Below are 6019 nucleotides of genomic sequence, written 5' to 3' on the forward strand. Positions count from 1 at the left end.
TAGCGCAGTGAATGAGGCAACCGGACTATAATGCTTTAACACTTTCACTTAGCCATAAGAGTATGACAGTGGGGCTACTAGATAGCCCCTAGTGGCTCCGCACTCTCCCGATCTCGGGGTGCGTACATGCCTGGCCGGAAAAAGGCCCTTCATAGCGGAGGAATTCTAACATTCCGATAGGTCATCAAGTGGTTGACCAGTCTCACGCTATATTATGACAGTCAGTTTTCGGCTTCCTCTACTGAGGTGCTCGTCCAGATGAAGCAGGGCACAATCGCAGTAGTTCTCCTTGTGCTGCCTTAGCCAATAAAGCGGAACGTAAGGCACCAAAACGCAGGAGCCGGGCAAACCCAACATTTGACCAAAGACAATGATTCGGAGCTAATGCATATAAGGCCAAACTCACGACGCCAAACTCTCCCTAAGGTATTCGGTCTTTATGGTATAACCCGGGCCTAAATAGTGCCCTTTGTAAGAAGCCCCTTGTGTCCAGGTACGTGCATTATTCTAACGTGGCCACATGCCAAGACGTCAACATCCTTCTCAATTGTGTTGAAAATTCGAGGGATGTGTATCAACAAGAGACAGTAAAAAATGTTTACACAGGGTCTTAATCTAAAAAGAATCCTTGGAGCGGGTCCCTGCTGCATGTCTGTGCCTGTGTCTCCGTTGTGCCGTATCCTGGACGGGTGTAGCATGATGGTCATCTGTAAAAGAGAGGAACTTAGGTGAAAAAGTTGTCGTGCAAAAAGGTGGTTTTTTAAAGAAACCATGTACAAAAAATGAGTAAAAAATTGCCACTTGTCTGCATGTGTTGAGCCCCTTGTATTTGTAATAGGGGTGTGGCCCTCAATCCGGTATGAATTACATATAGCTACGCCGGACTCGTCTAACCGTGTCCGTGGTCTTGATGACCTATCGAATGCTTTAGTTGGTGAGGCCGTTTTTAGTGAGCGGCTGCTAAGGCAATCACATTCTTTTCGGCGCACAAAGATCGCTCAATATTTCCGTTCACTATAATGATGCCACGCGGACCGGGCATCTTGAGCGTGAGGGAAGCCTAATGTGGTATTGCATTAAAGCGAGCAAAAGCTTCGCGTCCAAGTAGTGCTTGATAACCACTTTGGAACAGAGCAATGTGGAAGGTTAAATGTTCACTACGGAAGTTATCGGGGAAGCCGAATATAACTTTTAGTAGCAGGGAGCCCGTGCAGTGACCCCTGGGCCTGGCGTTACTCCTTTAAAGGTAGTGTTGCTATGGCGGATTTTCGTTGGGTCTATCCCCATTTCGCGGATTGTATCCTGGTATATCAGGTTTAAACTGCTGCCACCGTCCATTAGGACTCGCATAAAGTGGTATCCGTTAATTATTGGGTCTAATACCAGGGCAGCCCATCCTGCGTGCCGGATACTTGCTGAGTAATCACGATGGTCGAAAGTGATCATTTGAGACGACCAGTGGTAGGACTTCGCTGTGATAGGCCCTTGGGCATGTCTTTCTGGGAGTGCCGCTTTGCTTCCCTTGATCACGTGTAACACATTGACTGTTTTGACTTCTGGTGGAAACTTCTTTTGTTCCCCAGTGTCTTGCTTGAGAGGCTCATCCTCGTCTTCGCTTGGTGTATCCTCCCCCTTGTGTACGGCGTTGAGCTTGCTGGACTGCTTGAAGACCCAACATTCTCTATGGGTATGATTAGCGGGTTTACCAGGGGTGCTATGGATCTGACATACTTGGTCCAGAATTTTGTTTAGGCTGGACAGTTCGTCTGGCGCCTTTAGAGGGCGGATTTTGCTGACTTGGCCGAGAGCTTTTGAATCCGGCGTTTACTGTCGTGCTCTTCGTGTTGTCTTCTTTATTCCGGCGTTTGTTATTGTTGTTGCGCCGTGATTTCCCGTTTCCATCTCTAGCTTTAGATGTACTGGGGTCGCTGGTGCTGCATCTGGCTAGCCAGCTGTCCTCACCCGCGCAAAAGCGGGTCATGAGGCTTGTTAATGCTGCCATTGTTCCCGGCTTTTCTTGGCCGAGGTGTCTGGCAAGACATTCGTCACGGACGCTATGCTTAAAAGCTGCCAAGGCTTCGGCGTCCCGACAGTCGACTATTTGGTTCCTTTTAGTAAGAAACATGTTCCAAAGCTTTCGGGCTGACTCTCCGGGCTGTTGAGTTATAGGACTCAAATCGTCCACGTCCCGAGGTCGGACATAAGTCCCTTGAAAATTTGCCCGAAAAGCGTCTTCGAGTTCTTCCTAGCTTCCAATGGAGTTTTCGGGGAGGCTTTTAAGCCAGTGCCCAGCTGGCCCTTCGAGTTTGAGGGGTAAGTATTTAATGGCGTGGAGATCGTCTCCTCGAGCCATATGGATGTGGAGGATATAGTCCTCAATCCAAACCCCAGGGTCTGTTATTCCGTCGTATGCCTCTATGTTTACGAGTTTGAATCCCTCTAGAAATTCATGGTCCAACACCTCATCGTTGAAACATAGGGGGTGTGCGGCGCCCCTGTATCTGGGCGTGTCGTGGTGTTCGGATGTTTTGTGTGTTCCATTGTGTGCTGGAGTGCGCTTGCGCGGTCCATAGATGGATCTAGTTGCTCCATCCTTTTGATGCGAGCACTTGCATGGATCGCGTATTGGCTTCTATGCGGCGTTGCTTGCCGCTCCATGTTGGCCGTGAGGTCGTCTATCCGGCCGGGTGGCCGTTATAATTTTTGGTTGCGGGGGATCTAAGGCCTCCTCATCGAATTCAGGTAGCAACTTCCGCTTCGGGTAGCTCTTGTTGAGGCGATTGCCGCCATACTTCGCTGCTGTGTTGAGTACTTTACTCCATCTGATTTGGAGTGTGTCTTGCGCCGCCTTGAGCCTTTGCTTCTGCCTTTTTAGACTCCTCGCAGTGGCAACAAGCCTTTGATTGGCATTCTGTTGCTCCGGGCGTATGTCCGGTGTTATGTCCTCAGGACTATTTTCCTTGACAGAGTTGGTTTGTTCGGTTTGATTCTCCGCGTTGCCGAGGTCCGGCAGTGGTTCCCCCTGCTCCAACGCTGGGTCTATATGATCGTTATTTCTGTCAAGGCGGTATTTGGGGCGGCGCTTACACCGCCGCTTTGACTGCTTCTCGAGGGGACAGCCCTTCGTTGCGTCCTTCCGTTCCTCGTCGTCGTTTTCCTTTGGTGTGTCCACCATGTATACGTCATGTGATGAGGTGGACGTCCAGTGCCCTATGGGCAGTGGTTCCTCTTTGTCTCTCGCATCATCGTCCATACCGTCGATGTTTTCGGAGTCGAAGTCGAGCATGTCGGTTAAGTCATCGATAGTAGCTACTAAGTGGGTGGTGGGTGGGTCGCGAATTTCTTCGTCGTCCGCATCCCAGTCCTGCCGGACATAGTTCGGACAGGATCCTCCTGATATGGAGAGTGACCTTAAGAGTTCAGTATGTCACCAAAGGGCAAGTGCTGAAAATATTCGTGGAGGTAAACTCCATGATTGGCGCCCAATCGGATTTGATGGGAACGGGCGCGGGCGGTTCGGAGTCCGTGGCCGGAGAAGGATCCGGCAGTTTAATGACACGGCTCTTGTGCAAGGTAAGGTCGATGTTTGGCTCGATCGCCGCTGAGGGTAAGTCCTCCGTGGCGGGGTCCATCCACCCGTCCATGGACGGCGCAACTGGCTCCGAATTGAGGGTCGGAGCGGCTGCCAGTGCGATCTCCTGGACACTGTCCGATGGTAGAGCTAAATCGTACTCATCGTGACCGTGTGACGCACAAGGCAGAGGCTCGAATCCGTCGAAGATCAAGTCTCCACGGATATCGGCCATGTAGTTTAAGCTTCTAGACCTGACCTAGTGGCCAGGGGCGTAACTTTCAATCTGTTCCAGATGGCCAAGCGAATTGGCCCGCAATGCAAAGCCGCCGAACATGAAGATCTATCTGGGGAGGAAAGTCTCACCCTGGATTGCATCGCTATCGATGACAGTAGGAACCATCAAGCCTAATGGCGATGACACAGAGGAACTCTCAATGAAAGCACCAACGTCGGTGTCAAAACCGGCAGATCTCGGGTAGGGGGTCCTGAACTGTGCGTCTAGGCCGGATGGTAACAGGAGGCGGGGGACACAATGTTTTACCCAGGTTCGGGCCCTCTTGATGGAGGTAAAACCCTACGTCCTACTTGATTAATATTGATGATATGGGTAGTACAAGAGTAGATCTACCACGAGATCAGAGAGGCTAAACCCTAGAAGCTAGCCTATGGTATGATTGTTGTTGTAGTTGTTGCTTGTCCTATGGACTAAAACCCTCCAGTTTATATAGACACCGGACAGGGCTAGGGTTACACAGAGTTGGTTACAATGGGAGGAGATCTACATATCTGTATTGCCAAGCATGCCTTCCACGCCAAGGAAAGTCCCATCCGGACACGGGACGAAGTCTTCAATTTTGTATCTTCATAGTCCAAGAGTCCGGCCAAAGGTTATAGTCCGGCTATCCGGACACCCCCTAATCCAGGACTCCCTCACTTAGTGTGCTATCAAACGTCACAACGTAACTAGGTGACTATAAAGATGCTCTACAGGTGTCTCCGATGGTGTTTGTTGAGTTGGCATAGATTGAGATTAGGATTTGTCACTTCATGTATCGTAGAGGTATATCCGGGCCCTCTCGGTAATGCACATCACTATAAGCCTTGCAATCAATGTGACTAATGAGTTAGTTACGGGATGTTGCATTACGGAACGAGTAAAGAGACTTGCCGGTAACAAGATTGAACTAGGTATTGAGATACCGACAATCGAATCTCGGGCAAGTAACATACCGATGACAAAGAGAACAACATATGTTCTTATGTGGTTTGACCGATAAAGATCTTCGTAGAATATGTGGGAACCAATATGAGCATCCAGGTTCCGCTATTGGTTATTGACCGGAGATGAGTCTCGGTCATGTCTACATAGTTCTCAAACCCATAGGGTCCGCACGCTTAACGTTCGGTGACGATCGGTATTATGTGTTTTGTTGTACCGAAGGTAGTTCGGAGTCCTGGATATGATCACGGACAAGACGAGGAGTCTCGAAATGGTTGAGACATAAAGATCAATATATTGGAAGGCTATGTTTGGACATCGAAATGGTTCCAGGTTAGTTCGGGCATTTACCGGAGTACCGGGTGGGTTACCGGAACCCTTCGGGGAGTGTATAGGCCTTATTGGGCCTTAGTGGTAGAGAGGAGGAGGCGGCCAAAGTGGATGGCACCCCCCTAGCCCAATCCGAATTGGGTGGGGGCCGGGTCCCCTTCCTTCCCTCTCTCTCCCCCTTCTTTTCTCTCCTACTCCAACAAGGGGAAGGGGGATCCTACTCCCACCGGGAGTAGGACTCCCCCTTGGGGCGCGCTATAGACGGCCGGCCCTCCCTCTCCTCCATTCCTTTATATACGGGGGAGGGGGGCACCCCATAGACACAAGTTAATTGTTTAGCCGAGTGCGGTGCCCCCTCCACAGATTTCCACCTCGGTCATATCGTTGTAGTGGTTAGGCTAAGCCCTACGTCAGTAACTTCATTATCACTGTCATCACGCCGTCGTGCTAACGAAACTCTCCCTCAACCTCAGCTGGATCTAGAGTTTGTGGGACGTCACCGAGCTGAATGTGTGCAGATCGCGGAGGTGCCGTACCTTCGGTGCTAGGATCGGTCGGAACGTGAAGACGTACGAGTACATCAACCGTGTTGTCATAACGCTTCTGCTTACTGTCTATGAGGTTACATGGACAACACTCTCCCCTCTCATTGCTATGCATTACCTAGATGGATCTTGCATGTGCGTAGGAATTTTTTTGAAATTACTGCGTTCCCCAATAGTGGCATCCGAGCCAGGTCTATGCGTAGATGTTATATGCATGAGTAGAACACACAGGAGTTGTGGTAGTGGGTATATACATATTGCTTGCCGTCACTAGTTTATTCTTGATTCAGCGGTATTGTTGGATGAAGTGGCTCAGACCGACATTACGCGTGTGCTTACGCGAGACTGGTT

The sequence above is a fragment of the Triticum aestivum genome, chromosome 7A, assembly GCF_018294505.1.
Source record: "Triticum aestivum cultivar Chinese Spring chromosome 7A, IWGSC CS RefSeq v2.1, whole genome shotgun sequence".
Lineage (NCBI taxonomy): Eukaryota > Viridiplantae > Streptophyta > Magnoliopsida > Poales > Poaceae > Triticum > Triticum aestivum.